This window comes from Hylobates moloch, unplaced genomic scaffold (assembly GCF_009828535.3).
Source record: "Hylobates moloch isolate HMO894 unplaced genomic scaffold, HMol_V3 SCAFFOLD_8, whole genome shotgun sequence".
NCBI lineage: Eukaryota > Metazoa > Chordata > Mammalia > Primates > Hylobatidae > Hylobates > Hylobates moloch.
This window is the reverse complement of record NW_026652283.1, coordinates 12310954-12327907: the sequence shown is the minus strand read 5'-3', so window position 1 is coordinate 12327907 and position 16954 is coordinate 12310954. Positions and strand designations below refer to the sequence as shown.

Below are 16954 nucleotides of genomic sequence, written 5' to 3'. Positions count from 1 at the left end.
CCATGTAAAGAGGCACTGAGCTCCTGCAGTTCTAGCCTGCCTCTGCTCCTCTCCTTGGGGAATAGTGGAGTTTCCAGGGTCACCAGCAACCCATTAGGCTCCACCACACTTAGCCTATGGTACATTCTGAGTAAATCACAGTAGTTGGTATGTGAATACAGGAGAACTTACCATAACCACTTCTCCAAATAACCTCCTTTGACTTGGAAATAAGATCATCTTTCAATTTTACGGATGAGAAGTCAAAGCACAAAATTGGATAATTAGCCAAAAGTAAGATTATGCAGAAAATTCTTGACAGAACCAAAACTTGGCTGAACCAAAACTTGTCCAAATTTCTAACTCTCAGTCTAGCTCAGCAAGTAATGCTGCCTGAATTGTCTGCCCCCACTGCAGGTTTTCAGCATCTAGCAGTGGAGAAAAGTCACGAAATCTAGGCAGCTGATTTAGCCAAATCTTTTCTATGAAATTTCCCTTTGCAGACACACACACACACACACACACACACACTTCACATACATCTACAAGTCAAAAAGAGCAAGAAGAAAGCAAAAATTTGAAAATCAGAAAGGATAGAGAGGTTTCCACGGTGAAGAAAACTTGGTCAAATAAAAATGTTTTTGAATTCTATGGGGTAAGATATTGTGAATAATTTTTTATAATTAAATTTTTTTTATATAGCATGTAATCCACATATATAAAAAGCTCAAGAAAAAACTGGGACAGAGGATTTCTTCCAGAGTGCTACATGGGAAAAGAGCCTTCAGGAACGTGTGCAGGGGAGTCATGATACTCCGAAGGTGTCAGTAGTTTTGGTCAGCCCACAGTGAGCAGGGCAGCCTCAAGGGACAGCCCCTTACATCCTCTTCTGGGCAGCTCTGTCTAATTAAGTTCAAACATACAAGCCTGATTCTAGGATTAAGGCATAAGTTAGTTCTGAACAGAAAAATATAAGGCAGTTCACATACACGATGAATTCTTGAAGAAAGAACTTATAGCCCCCAGACCGATTATAAATAATTACTGCCTGCCTAAATCCTGAGGAAAGGGAAACATGGGTGCTCCAAAGATTAATAGTCTCCTGAGAATACTTATGAGACCTTGATTTTGTCACAAGGTTGCAATGGTGAATTATTTATTAAGCACCCGCAGATCAGAGAATCTTGCAACAACCTTCTGTGGCAACCCACCTGTTCACTTATGAATGATATCAAGCTTAGGATATAATCCATCTTTCCAAAGATTTTAGCATCTTTAGTTTGTGCTGCAGAAGAAATTTTAGCTCACAGCATTATGCTTATACCAAAAACAGTGATAGAGCTCTAGTGTCCTGTTTAATGTAGAGTAACTTTTTTTTTTTTATTTTATCAGTCCTTCCTAGCCCTAGAGGGAAGATAGGAGAGGAGGTAGGAAGATGGAAAAGTCTTTAGATGAATGAGTGAGGAGTCTTCTATACCATCAACTTCAGAGTGTACTGATCCCCGGAGCCTGGTTCAGGAGGCTGGTTTCAGATGATCAGAGCAAACGGAGGAGGTAGCTTTTATTCCCATGCATGAAGATGGGGGGAGGAGGTGGGCATTAGACTAATTTTTTAAGCTAAAAAAAAAATCAAGCCTATTACAAATCTCATTTTTCCCCTGTCCTTTTGCCTCTGAATAATTCACATAAAATCACGTTATCATAGTAAGCTAAGAGAGACGGGCAGTAGCTATTTCTACCTTGACTCCGTAGTGACTTAATCTTTTTCATGAGTGTCATTACAGATACCTAGATCATGATGATCCTGAACAACAGGTCACAGGACCAACAGCTGATGAGTATTTGGAGCATCTTATTCCCCCAAGATGACCACTCCCTGTCTTCTGCTACACCTATATTCATCAGGGGGAGGTGGGAAAATAGCAGGATTCTTGGGGACTCTGAGGGCATGAATGGAGAATTATTTGATTGAAACCACAGAGCTCTTGTGCTTAGTATTAAATATTAAAATAGAAATGAAAAGTTCAGCTTTTCTGAGCTGTACCATAGCGGCCAATGGAGGAAGTCTTACAAAGAAAATCTATATCTGCACAAGACTAAAGCCACTAAACCGAGTATACACGAAATAAAGATATCTTCCTATTCCAAGTATATCTTAGGGGGCATGGGTGCTTAGCTATCCTATGAAAGACAGAGAAGATAAGCTCAATTTTAGAGCCCAGAGCTGGCTCCTGAGCAGCAAGATCCACATGAACTTAAACTCTTTCCCACTGAGCCTAGGGGTGGAAAGTAATTCCTCTGATGGTTATGATTTCTTTCCAAGCTACCCTGTTTGGGTAAGGCCTGTTGACAGAAGCCAGATATCTGGGTGGAAGTTAGAAGATGGGCAAGGAATTCTTATCTCAGAGTTTCAACACCATAACAATGTGGAGAGAAGTCTCCTGGGAAAATGCATATGCCCAATAACTTCCGGACGGATCAGGGAAGTTGGAGTATTTTTGAGATTTACAGCGTCTTTACTTCAGTAAAACAAGCCATAGCAACATTATGCTCTGCAGAGTCTTCTTTTCACCCTCGGATGGACAAGAGCTGCTTCTCCTAGGGAGACAAATAAGACCAAGAACAAAACTCCCATCTCCTAGGCCAATTATTGTTTTCTCCTTTCCTTTCTTTTTTATTCTCTTTGTTACATAATGGTGAAATCTACCTGGCCATTGCCAGTCAAACATTCTAATTGCTAAATATCATATAGAAATTCATGAAAAAAGAGTAGAATCAGCAGATTTCATTTAATCCCAAGGGTCTTTGCAGTTTTCATCCTCTCCCTCAAAATTATCTCTTCTTTGAGGCACATGATCACCCCTTTCCTCTTCTGGGTGGCCATGATTCCAAAATGAATTTCAGTGGTTGGTGCTTCACAAAAGGAAAGACAGCTATAATATAAAATAGACCAAAATACTTATATTTTTAGCCACTGCAAAGTGGATTTTATCGTTGAGAACAACCTTCCAAGCCCCTTACCTGGAAACCCTTCCTCACCTCCCAGCCTCCTGGCAGCTCTCCTGCTTCCCCTTCATGTTTTTGGCTCCCTTCCCCGATTTTCTTTTCCTATGAAAACGGGATGTATCCCTTAAAGTGTATTCTTATCTAAACTATCAGACTGTTAAAAGAAGCCCTTGATAGTAATTTTTCATGGTTTTCTCATCATTTTTTAACTTAGGAAGTTGGAGAAAGAATGACAAGCAGGCAAATGAGGTCTTGTTCCTGAGTGCTTCAACTCAAAGTCAAGTGCTGGGATAGTGAGTGCCTCTTAGTGGAGAGGGATGTGCTCTGGAATATTAAGCCACCTCTGAGCATGTGCCCTGGTGCTTTGGTTGAGATGCCTGTTGTGTATGTGGAGGTATTTTGTGGCTCTTCTTGTTCTCTCTTTTTAAATTTATTTCAAGGCACAAGCCCGTTGTGATGGAAGATGTCTAGCTCGAACATGCTGGTAACGTGACACTATCCTCAGCTCCCCTTGGCCCTGGGTTCATAGGAGGCAAGTGTTTCTAAATTTCTCACCCAGTGAGTTGTTGCACGTTATTTTTAACCATTAATATTGTGTGTCTATTGGAATGAGAAAGAGAAGGTTGAATGGGAAACAGATCCAGTGACAAGCAGACAAAAAGCTTGGTTGTGAAAGATGTTCTTCACTGAGTTGAAAAAAAAAATAATCTAGAAACAAAGAAGAGGGAAATTCGGGTTGAATGGTTTGGTGGTGAAAAGACGATGACACCCACATCCAGATGCTCTGGTGTATTCTCTCAGAGGTTTGTTTGTCATTCCCTGTGAGCTCTGGCAGAAGGAGAGGCTGTGCTGCCATTGATGGCTCAGAAATGGTGACAGGCTGGCTTCAGAAAGAGACGTAGGCTTTCTTCCAGGCAGACACTGATAAGCATTGTAGCTTGATTCTTCAAAACCTTGTCTACAAACCTTTAGGGCAGCCCCTCTCCAATGATTTCCATTCTCCAGTCAAGAAGATTCTGAGTGGAAGAGCCTTGTGTGCACTGTGATTACATTGACTTAAATTGGGAAGCCAAGGGGCACGGAGAACTGAATATATCAGGGGAATGGAGTTAGCTGAACCTTTTTTTTCAATATTGGAATGATTTTGGATCACAAAGTTAGGTCACCTCTGAGAGAGAAAATCTGTTAAATAAAATTATATCTTCCCATCTCCAGTGAAATCACTAGGTTGCTAATGTGATTACTGTTTACTTCAGGAAGAAAATTGCTAGATTCGATTACAAATAGGCATTTTACAGATTGATCTAATCCTGAGTCTTACACATATTAACATGGAATTTACTGACTCAGACATGATCTTCTAAGCTACAAAAGATTACTGGCGGGTAGTAGATCATATGTTCCAAGCAAACCAGGAAAGCTAAAACGTTAAGTAATCCTCCCAAATATTCAGCGTCTGTGTATTTCACTATAGCTGTAGGGGATTTAGGAGTTAGGCCACAGGGGAGAGGAGGGACAGAGTGCCATAGATTAATGAAACTCAGAGTAACTTTTTTCTTAACTATTAAAAAAGAATAATTAACCCAAGGACAATTCTCAAACCAGAAAAAAGCATGAAAAGTGAGCTCTGCACTTGCCATTGGTTAAAATTTAGAAACGCTTAGAATACATATCCAGGTTTTGGGGGAGGAGTTGTTTCTTTGCTTGTATTGTTTTGTTTACTGGAGCCTTTATTTTGGGGGTATTTGGTCTGTGGCTATAGAGCATGTTTTGGATAAATGACTTATCCATGCATTGATATTTATTGAGTGGAAACCCATGCCAGGCTGTTCTAGGTGCTGGAATATAAGAACGAACCACACAAAATCCATACCCTCTTGAAGTTTATATGTTGATGATAGGAAATGGACAAAAAAGCAAATCAATAGATCTCATGTCAGGTAGTGCAAAGTGTCATGCAGAAAAATGAGGCAGATTAAGGGGGATAGATGACAGGATGGGTGTGGAGTTGCTACTTTTGAGTAAGCAAAGATGACATTTAAGTAAAGGTTTAGAGGAAATGAGGGAGTGAGACTTGGGGCTTTCTACGCAAAGGCAAAGAGAAAGCAATTGCAAAGGCCCTGCTGTCAAACCAAATGCTTGGCAAACTAGAGGAAGAGCCGGGAGGCCAATGAGGGAGGAGGAGAGTATGAGAGGTGAGGTCAGAGAAAGGGCAATAACACAAGTCAGGTAGGGCCTTGTAGGACACTGTCAGGATTTGGCTTTTACCAAGAGCAAGATGAGAAGTTGCTAGAAGGTTCTGAGCATAGAGTGATATGATCTGACTTCAGTTGAAGAGGAAGCTTTGGGACTGCTGTGTTGAGAGTATACTGTGAGAGGGCAGACAATGGAAGCAGCTGAAAGACCAGTTAGGAAGCTCTTGCAATAATCCTGGTAAGAGATCATAGTTGCTTGGGCCATGGTGTTAGCAGGGGAGGTGATAAGAAGCAGTTGGATTCCGGAAATGTTTTAAAGAATTGATATCACACAGTTTGCTGATGAATTAGACATTGAATAAGAGAAAGAAAAATCTTAAGAATAACCTTAGAATGTTTGGCCTGAGCTATTGAAAGTTTGGAGTTGCCATCAGTGTAAGACAGGAATCCTGCAGGTGAGGCTGAGTGGGAAGGAAAGCCTTATAGTTTAAGGTGTCTACAGATGTTCCAAGTAGAAATGATGATTCGGCAATTAGATATATGGATCTGGAGTTCAGGGAAAAGATATAGCCTGAAGAAACATATTTAAAATTTGTATGCGTTTGGATGGTATTTGAAGCCATGATACTGGAACTAGAGAATGAGTAGCGACAGAAGAGAATTCTCTAGACTGAGGCCCAGGGTGGAGGATTGTTCAAAGCTCCAGGAGATGAGAAGGGACCAGCAATGGGAGGAGTGGTTAATGGGTAAAGCAAGTACTACTATTGAGTAGGATAAGACTATCTGGAAACACAGAGGTCATCTCATTGATGACCTGGAAAAGAGCTGTTTCAGTGGACTGGTGGGGGCAAAAGCATGATGGAGTGGATTCAAGAAAGAGGGGAAGGAGAAGAGGTAGAGACAACAGGAATAGGCAATGCTTTAGGAGTTTGGCTGTAAAGAGGACATGGAAATAGCAGATCACAGAGAATGTGACGCCCAGGGAGGGACTTCTTTTTTTAAGATGGGAAAAATAACAGCCCATTTTATGTTGACCAGACTAATCTAGGAGAAAGGAAAAATTGATGATGCCTAGGGAGAGAGGACAATTGCTGGAGTAATGTCTTTGATGAAGTGAGAGGGCATGGGATTCAATACATACATAGAGGGACTGGCTTCAGGGGACTAACCAGGTTTGTTTGTATTAATAGTAGAGAGATAGTTCATTTGGGCACAGATGCAAGTGGGCTGGTAAATGGGATAATGGGAGCATGCTTTTTCTGATTGATTTTTAGTAAACTATGAAAGGAGTTCATCAGTTAAGAGTGAGTATAGGGGAAGAGTATTGGAGGCTTTGGAAGGAAGAAAGCATGAATGAGTCATATAGCCATCCGGCAGGAAGAGTGAGAACAAAAATGTTGGAGACACCAAAAATATAGGAGACATGCTAGGTGGCACAAAGGACTTATTTGAGTTCTTATGATCATGAGTTTAAAGAAATTTCAGTGTTTTCTTCAGTCACCTTCAGCTGCTTAAACAGGGTGGCAAGTTAGATTGGAACAGGGTTGGGGTATAACCAGGTGAATATAATGAAGGCAACAAGGGATGCGGAGTCAAGGGCAACTGCAGTGTATTAACGATAATGTTTGGTCATGGAATCTAAGCTGGGTGTAGAGGAAAGTGAGGATTTTTAGGGAAGGAGGAACAATGAAGCATATTAGAGGCAGAGGATTGAGATTCAAGCTGGGATCACTCAATTAGTGAGTCGGGGTCTCAGAAGCAATAACCTAGAAATTAGGAGCCGGGTCAGAGAGGTGGATGCTTGAGGTTATGGAGGGCTTGCAGTTACTGGTAGTTTGGGGTCTGTTGTTGGGGTGGTGGGCTGAGATAGAGGAAAAGGTTATAGAAGGAGCAGGGGTCAAGGAACTGAGAGGCCAGGATATGGGAATTATATAGATATTGAAGTCAACAAAATGTTGACTTCCATATGACAGGAATGTAAATTATGACAGGAATGAGGGAGAGTGATTCGAGAGCATTTCAATCATTGCATCAAGTAAGGGGTGCAGCTAGCCTAGTCTGATGTGCATCAAAGCTGGATTTTATTGTTGTTGCATAGTATTTTTTTAAAAAAGGAGGGAGGATGGTCTGGAATGGCAATGAGGGGCAAGGAGGGCATCTCCACCTCCAGGCCCCGGGGCATGAGGAAGGTGCAAGTGGAAATGCTCACCACCTGGGAATGATTCAGGTCCTCAAAGAGGAGCCAGGTTTCTGTGAGAGCATGAGGAAAGGAATTGCCACGGTTGTGGCTGGTGATGAACCACTGATTCCTAGGCAGGATTTGGGAGTTGGTAAAGGAAGGGAAATGGGCTGAGATGAGAGATGTGCATGGGTATCTGGGGATGAAAGTCCAAGTGATAAGAGGGACTGGGGGTCTTGGGCTTCTCGTGGTGATTGCCCTAAGTGAGGCTGTGGGCATTTGGGGTTGGCCCTAATAGTCTCTGTGTCAGATTGAGGTGGTGATGCTGCAAGTGCCTGGGGCAGGGACTTGATGGCAGCACATGGAACTCTGGTACCTCTTCCTCAGTCCTGATATTTGTTTTTTTAACTTCCACTAAAAACCCCACTGCTAACTGTGATAGGCCACAACATGTTTTTATAGATGTCAACAAATGTTATCCTGGATTGAGACCACATTTTGACTATTTATCCTGGAAAGTACACATTTTCACAGGAAATCTTGTCCTTTCTAAAGTTCCCAACTAAGCTAGTCTCTTTGGGGGAGATCATAATTCTTTGTTCTTACTTACCTTACCCCTTGTTCATCTTTTAAAAAAAAATCAAATAAAAAGGATTGGAAAGCAACTTTGCTTCTGCCCAATTCTGCTAAATGAAAGTTTTCTCTGACAGATCATTTTGATTTTGTATTTTCTTTTGTGACAGAGATAAACAGTGGGACAGGAGCATGGAAATGAATGAAAGTCTTTAAAAGCCTTGAGAGAGAGTTTTCAAGGATCAGGAGAGGGCTTAGAAAGAAAAGGACTCTGAGTGGGGCTGCATGAAAAGGGGGTAAGTGAAGACTCTTGGGGAGGGTCTGAAAAAAACAAGTAGTTTGGCAAGGAGAGCAGAAAAATAAAAATCCACTGTGTAGGCATTTGGAGATTTAGCAAGAGCAACCTAGAGTCTGCCCCCAGAGACATTGCACATTATTTGTGACACAGAGGATGTGCTAATTCTATTTCCTGTGCCACTTGAAAAAATCATAATTTGAGAAGAGAAACTGTTAGGCCATTTCTAGTGAACTATTTTTCCAAACCCTCATGGAACCCTGAACAGGGTGTGAATGAGATCACAACCACTGCTGCTGCTAGTTCAGCCTCTCTGTCCACTAGTAAAGGCAAACCCTTCAGCATGGTCATATCCTCCCAGCTGTTTTCCCCAAAAGATGAAATTGTGCTCATCTTGGCTCATCTAATGCCACATCTTGAGTTCTTAAGGTATCACAGCCAACTCAGAGTCATACCTTACTTTATGCACTGAGTACTCATTGAACTCTATTTAGGAAGGAAGAGGGAAGCAAAGGAAGCCAGGGATGGTTTTGTCATGACCTCTCTTTGCTTTCTGACCTCCCGGAATCCACTCGTTGGAAGATGAGCAGAAAACAATGTGACTTCCATTTACCCTGTCTCAGATGTCCCCTCCTTCAGGCTGGCTCCCACCCCTGGTTAATGGGGTAAATTGGGTACACCTATTTGTTAAAGGAATTTGTGGGAAGTGAGGGGCAAAATTGACGGAGCAGAGGGAATAGATTTATGGGAGCTTTGTTACCCGGTAACTATCCCAGCATTAATACTTCAGAGTAGCCCTGACACTTGTGGAAACATTTCAACGGAGCTAGAGGCAATGTTACAGTGGAGATCAGAGAAGGGATGAGGCAGTGAGCTCTTGTCCCTAGGGGAAATCTCTTTTCCTCCATGTGACAGGAGTCAGTGCTCCCACAGCATCATAATTCACTTAGCCACAATGACTGATGTGTGTGTGTGCCTGTGCACATGTGTGTGAGCGTGCGTGCGTGTGCGCACACGTGTGTAAGGGGGTGATGATGGAAACAAGATACGCCATCCACTGTGGGGTTGCATTGCAAATTCACAGCTGCACCCCTCCCAAAGTCACATGGCGGAGGGGAAATGGTCATAGCTTTCCCGTGCGATGTCCTCCCCAGGGAGCACCGACGACTCAGGCTTGCCTCAACTCTGCGAGGCCCAGACTCCACACTCCTCCCTGGGGCCGGCTCTCCTTCCTCTTGACTCTCAGATCCCCAGCCCATCCACCTCCAAGTTCTTTTTTTGTTTATTTGTTTTGCTTCTGTTTTCTGTAAATATCTATTTCTTATTTTGGACATGCAGGGATCAACTGAGATTCTGGAGTGGGGGGAGGGGCGGATGACTGGGTCTTTTTATTTTTTCCTTTCTCTCTTGGATTTTGGTGTTTGAACTTGAAAAAAATAATTACAAGTATATATATAAGCAAATGACTTACCTTTAAACAAAAGAAATAAGTTGATTTCATTCTTTTGATTTATCTTGTTTCTCATTGGGGTCGGGTGGGGGTGGGGGGTCTTTTGGGTGGAGGGCTTTTTTGTGAGCTGTATAGATTTCCAGTTTGGACTTGTTCAAATGATGCAGGAACAAAAATTAAAACGAATTAAAAAAAAAGACAACATAAAAAACAAGAAAAACTTTGTGATGTATAAAAGCTGTAAATAGTCAAAGATTCTTTCTCTTTTCTAATGGCAAATTATTTCTGTCACTTTATATTCAAAAAATAAAGAAACCTACCACAAATTATCAGGGTAAAAAAAAAAAAAAAATCCAGAATCAGAGTTTTTTTCTTGGTCTTTGTGCTTTCTTTACTGTGATTCCAAAAAGATTGTTAAAAGTACTGTTTGGGAAAAAACCCCTGCCCAGTTGGTTTCCGATTGTTGGTAGGAGTCTGGACTGGCGAATCTAGCTGGGTTAGGATCTGTTTCTACTATAGCTGATGCTGGAGCCCTTAGTTACACTCAGCTCCCCCTCCTGTATTATTCTGAAGCAAATCCCATAATTATGTCATTTCATCTGTAAACATTACAGTATATATCTCTTTTACTAAGGACTCTTTTTTAGTGTAACCACAATGCCATTGTGACATCATAAGGTAGCCATAATTCCTTGATAAGAAATATCCAGTGTTCACTAATTGTTTCAAATGTAATACTGTTTTATGGGGTGATGGTGGGTTTACTTTTTTCCCATAAGTCAAATAAGGTCCATACAATTAGTTGCTATTTCTCAAATGTATTTTAAATCTAAAGATTTGCTTTCTAACTTTTTCTTGACATATACTTGTTAAAGAAATAGAGCACTTTATCCTTTAGAGGTTCCCACAGTTGGATTTTGCTGGTTCCTCCCAATATTAATGAAGACAATGTAAATTGGTAATTGTTTTACTCTTTAATGCATACTTCCATTGCTTGGAGGTGTCAGAAAAGCAAACCAGCCCTTGTTTTGCTGATTGTTACCCACCCCACCCCTAGTCCCAGTCCTGTTACTGGCTTTATATATGGATTCTAAATGATCTCTCTTTCTGTACCTTGGTTGCTAAATTATCCAAGTTAAATAATAGTATCTCCCCTTAGCTATTTCTGGTAAGAAAATAGCATAGACATATTTAGCTTTTCACATGCCAATCATGAGACACATTTCAACATCACTTTATTAAAAGCCACGTGCTCCTCCTATAGTCCTAGTACTGGAAAGGACCTTCTAGAGACCATTTAAAAGAACTCTGTCTCATGGTCAAGGAGCCTGGGTGAGCTCATATATGGCAGCCCTGGCTGGAAGCCAGCAGGGCTAATCCCTAGTTCCGGGAATCTCCCAGGATAATGTATTGTTATCTCTTTGAAGTTATTGTCCCAGAGAGATTATCTATGAGGGTTTCTCTTGTACTTTTCTTTACACTGAACAAAAATTCTCGTTTCTCCCTGAACATTCCAGAAAGTAGCAAGCTCTAACATAAAGCCAGATTCTTCCCAGATGTAGTGATTCTCTTTACTTCTGGAGATACTTCCTTAAATCCCCAATTTTTTTTGGACAACAGAACTGCTTTAACAAGAATCTGAAAATTATACAGTAAGTTTGATTTGAAAATCTGAGATTTGTTTTAAAAAAAAAGTTGAGGAAAGACAAGACTTGAAACCTTGGCTCTGATTTTTCTGTTGCTTTTGTTTTTTTGTTTGTTTTGTTTTGTTTTAAGAGGGTCTTGCTCTGTCATCCAGGCTGGAGAGGAGTGGTATGATTACGGCTCACTGCAGCCTTGACCTCCCAGGCTCAAGTGATTCTCCCACCTCTGCCTCCTGTGTAGCTGGGTACTACTGGTGCATACCACCACACTGGGCTGATTTTGTATTTTTTGTAGAAATGGGGTTTCACCATGTTGCCCAGGCTGGTCTTGAACTCCTGGGCTCAAGTGATCTGCCTGCCTCGGCTTCCTATGATGCTGGGATTACAGGTGTGGGCCACTGTGCCCATCTTGGCTCTAGTTTTAAATAAGGAAGCTTGAGAGTATTTATCTGGATTCTGGTGGGAACCTCCAGTAGGATATCATGAAAGCTTTGATCATGATCACAACACCTTCAATAAAACAAAGACTCTAATGACAAGGGTGAGTGCCAGAACTTCCTGCGACTGTGCCAAGTGTCTGTTCTTTATACAGCCTGCCTCACCCACACCTGGAATCTCTTAAATGGATTAGCTCAGAGCACCTGTATTCTACATGCCCTTGTGCCACCCTGAAGTCCACTGCAAGGGACTATCAGCAAGACCAGTCTAATGAAAGGCTGAGGGAGCACCCGGTTGTGTCCCCATCAGCCAACTGTCCCGGAAAGATGAGCCTCCTTGGCTGTCCCAGGATTGACACTCTTCCCCTGCATACATCACTAGGAAGGTAGAACCTACCCTGAACACTTGATTTGAATATTTCTATTCCCCTATTCTTTTACAAATGCAAACTAATTCATTCAAAAATATAAATGATCCTCTGAAAGAAATTTCTTGTGGAATTCTGGAAAGACCAAGAAGATGGGAAGAGACCACCAGAAAAGTGGTTCTGAGAGTCTGCAGGGCCTGTCAAAAAAATTATGCCAAAGCTATCATTTGTGGCCTGCATCAAATCATCTAGACTTCCATTTTCTTACCTTGAAATCCAGATGTTGGTCTATCTGCCCTCCCCGTCAAAGGTTACCTGGAGCAGTAGTTCTCAATTTTACATAGTGGAGTTATCCGAATATTTCTAAAATGCTGATGCGAGTCTCATCCCCTAGAAAGTCTCATTCAATTGTCCTGGGTGGCTGAGGGGGGGTTGGGGCTTGAAAACCTACCCAGGTGATTTTAATATACAGCCAGAATGAGAACCACTATGTATGTGCATCTGGGGAATGCGTGCCTCCTATTTTACTTCTAATTCCATTATATGTGGCAGCTATTTGTTGTCACTCTCTCCTCACCATGGACAACTACTCACAGCACGGACAGTCACCCTTTGGAACTCCAGGACCTCTTTCCTCTTCCATTTGGAGCTGCAGAATGGACATAATGGAGGCACCATTTTATGATTGCAGCCTTGTTCTCTAATTCTGCCTATTTCCAGCATACACGGCTAGATATAGGCATACTGCAAAGCTCCTCTATGTAAAGGAAATTCTACACATAAAATTTAAACTTGAAATCGACCTTAAATATAGTCATGATTATGGGAAGAAAATCAAAACTATAAACTTACTCCACAAGGTTGGCTCATTGGCTATAATTCCTGGACTTACTCCCCAATTTAAAATCTATGATCTTCTAAAAAGGCACCTCTTTTTCAGCTCTCCATAGCCTGGGTCTTGATTCTCTAACCCCGTCAGTTAGGGAAACCTATCCACATTGATGTTCTTTGCCTGGAAATTAGTCCCTTCCCCTCCTCCAGGCAAACTCTAGGACACTGTAGTTCCCTCAAGCACATGCCCCATAGTTGGAATAATTGACATCACAGGGTCTTCATCAGGACAACAAAAGGTAGGCTTTGCTCCTCCACATCCAACTCTTCTTTTAGATGTGCCCACGAGAGCAGGGGGTGTATTTTTTCCTGGTGGACCAGTGGACACCTCTGGTATTATTCCACAAATAAGGGATTCTAAATCAAGGGTCAAAAACTGGTGTCCTGAAGACTGATTCTGACCTCAAAATCAGTCAGGAAACTGGCTTTGTGGGATGGGCACTGCTTTTCGAATATTCAGATTTGAGTGCCTCCAGAGAGTATCTGCTCTCTACTTTAGGGCAGCCCCTATCATTTCTTATGCCCTGTCTCACTTCAGGAAGCAAGTGAGTCTGCAGTAACTTCCCCCTTTCCCACCACTGGCCCTCAACACACCCACGTACACAGGTCCCTTCTAGCTGTAGCAACAGACTCTTCAAAGCTGTATTTATACCAGAGAAATAGTATTTCTTCTTTCAGAGCAAAGCAGTGCCAATTTTTTTTTGTTTTTCCTTCTGCTGCCAGTCTAGGTACTGAGGTCCCTCAAATGAGTAATAAAACAGCCACCATGTGGGGGCTATTTTATTAGTCATTGATGGGACCTCGGGACCTCAGTACCTCAGTACCATGGGGCAACTTACATGATGTCTACACTGCTTAGCTATACACACTCTCAAAAGCTTTGAACGTCAAGATTGTTCTCTTTCTCTTTTGCCTTTTTTGAAGTCAATGTTTGTATAGATTTTTCTCTAATCCCACTGCACACACCAGTGTGATTATTTATCCTATCCAAGAAACCTCTCAGTTATCAGAGAAGAGGAAATTTTTTTCTTTCAAGTTAGATCCAAAATAACTATCATTTAATGTGAACCTACCATATTCTAGTCCCTTTCATTCATTATCTCATGTGATCCTCTTCATACCTCATTTTACAAATGTTATTACAGTATTGAGGTTTGGAGAGATTTGTCAACTTGCTCAAAGTCATACAGCTATTAAGTGAAAGATCAGCAGTTCAAAACCAGTGAGGCACATTTCCGAGCTCTTATCACTCAAACCACCTCACAGATCTACTGCAAAGAGTAAACTAGACAATGAACATGAAGCTATTCTGCAAACTGTAAAGTGCTGAGAATAAATGTAATGTGGTATCATTCTGTCTAGCGACACCTTGATCATTGACTTGCCTCTTTCTGATGCTCAACAATTAGTTCCTTATACTTACTTAGGCACCAATCTTGGCAGATCTTGTCCCTTTGTAACTCTTTGGGTTTAAGGGTTTTTGCTTTGTTCAGAGTGTCACATTGGGTAACCATTCTGAGAAAGTCATGAAGAAATGGTCTTTGCAAGAGAGAATCACCACCACCACTGTCAACATAAACATTAACTACTGGATACTTAATAATGGCCAGCACTGCACTAAACATTTCACATATATTGTCACATGTGCTATTTATAATAACGCTGGGGAAAATGTATTTCCCTCCCAACTCCTCATTTTACAAAGAAGGAAATCAAGGTGCAGTGATGTTACTTAGCCAGCCTGGAGTTGCACAGTGCAACAGATCTATCTTAACCCAGAATTTTTCTGTTATGGAGCCTTTGAAGGCCACAGTGCTCCTAAAAATGTCATTTCTGAGGCAGCTTTATTTCTTGTCAACGTCTAGTCCAGAGGTTTTCAACTCTGGCTGCATATTAGCGTTACCTAAGGAGATTTTGAAGTTGCAGATGCTAAATACTCAGTAATGTGTAAAAACTCTTTGAGTGGTGCTCAGCTGGAGCCAGGGCTAGAAACAAGTGGTCTCAGTTAATGCCAGAAAAAATGAATCAGGGCCAGGAGAAGGGAAAGAGGCTGGTGCAAATACCTACAGCCAGAGGGCATGCACAGAGGGTTCACAGTCAGAATATAGGAGACCCAGAAATATTATTTACCCAATATGTCCTTTGGGGTGTGTCAGTTACTAATCTGGAGCTTCCACGTTCACCCGTGTCCTTCTTGCCCTGCTTTGTGATCCTGGTGGTCTCTGTAAGCTACAGCTCTCCTTTGCCAGCCTCTCTTTGCTAGGCTCTGCCAATAGAGGGCGCCAGAGGGAGACTGGGAGGCGGGTGGAGGAAAGGTTTTTTGTTTTGTTTTGTTCAGTTAGCAAGCCAGCCCCTCTGTGGGCATCTGGCCCCTGACGTCTCCCCCACTCTCGTGGGCAGTACTCCTATCCCAGGATGGCTTTCTGCCCGTTTCTTTCTTGTGCAGCAGCCATGCCCTTGCCATGGTCTTGGTCTTGAATCTCAGCCTAGCAGAGCTCCCCTCTCAGCAGAAAGTCCCTTCCTTGTTCACGTTCCCTCTATCCCAGGGTGGAAGTCATTCCCTACAGTTGCTACTCACATTACAACTCAGAGTTCTCTTTCACCCTTCCACAAAACAATTATGCAGTTAACAATTCTTTAACTTTTCCCTGCTCAAATTCTTGCTTTGGTCAGTTGCCTCAACTGGGCCATGGCAGATATAGTGGAACACTTTCTTTATAACTCGGCTGTCAGATCACAAAGGGAGATGAAGGAAAAGTTTGCACAGGCTCCCCTCATGAAGCCTGGGAGAGCATGCCCCTTTAAGGAATGGGATCCGTTTCAATGATTCTGGTTAAGAAAAGGCTGCATGAGCTACTGGCGTATTTATTCTGTAACCAACTGCTAATGCCAGACTTTTTCTTTGCTTTCATTGCTATATCACAATGGTAAAAGAATTCACTTAATTAATTTGCAGCTTGTACATAATGAGAAGAATATTTCCTGACAGCTTTATAGAGAGGATTATATTTACATAACATTAGTTACATAATATATAATTTATAATTTATTTTCCATATAACTCAATAATAATATCATTTATATAAGTAGATGCTTGTGTATCTATCTGCTTTATATTTATTCTGGTGGTTGTGGTGGCAGTGGAGGAGAGAAGGATGTCTTCATTATTTTGTCTGTGTAGCTTTTTTCTTAGGATACTGGCAGATTTTGATAAAGCTTTTCTCATCTAAGTTAACAATGATCACAAAGGTTATGTGGGGGCTGTGGAGATGATTATGGTGCAGGACCTATGAGAAAATTCTAGAGGAAGAGCAGGTCTGCCACTGCTTCTACTCATTTGCATTCACTCATTCATCCGAATATTTATTGAGCATGCAATGTCTGCTATGTGCCAGGCATTATTCTAGGAGTTAAAGATCTAGCAGCTTGCAAAACAGACCAGCAGTCCTGCCCTCAGGAATTTACATGCCAGTGCTTCCTTGGGCAAAGTCTTGGAAAGCCATATATGGCCCCGACAAACCTGGGTTTGTCCCAAGCGGGAGGCTACTTGTGCCCACTGCATTTGGTCCTGCAGAGCCTTAAGGATGTAGGTCTGATTACTCATCCTGGGAAGGGCTACCTGTGCATGTGGTGCCAGCTTCAGTGGAGGAGCCTTTGAGTCTGGGGTGGAAGCATGAAATCCTCTTTAGAGAAGGGGATACTCTTGCAGAAGACTCATTTTGAAAGAGTATAAACAGATTAGGAAAGCCACACCTGAATTGAAGTGAAAAATAGACACAGGCATATATAAAAGTATAGAAAACTCTGGAATTGGGGGTGTGGGAGAGGAGAGATAGAAAAGGGCAGGTGACTCAGGAAGAGAAATTGCTTCCATACATTGGTCTTTTTGAGTCTCACCACAGCCTTGACAGGTAGGTAGGCAGGCAGTATTATCATCA

General features: G+C 41.9%; 1 long non-coding RNA gene across 1 annotated transcript; it reads right to left on the bottom strand.

The window, feature by feature from the left end:
• Positions 1–682: 682 nt before the first annotated feature.
• Positions 683–10313, bottom strand: LOC131384074 (uncharacterized). The gene is made up of 2 exons (XR_009214570.1): positions 9998–10313; positions 683–9826 (listed from the first exon to the last, which is right to left on the bottom strand). It is a non-coding gene; the product is annotated as an uncharacterized LOC131384074 (long non-coding RNA).
• Positions 10314–16954: the final 6641 nt, after the last annotated feature.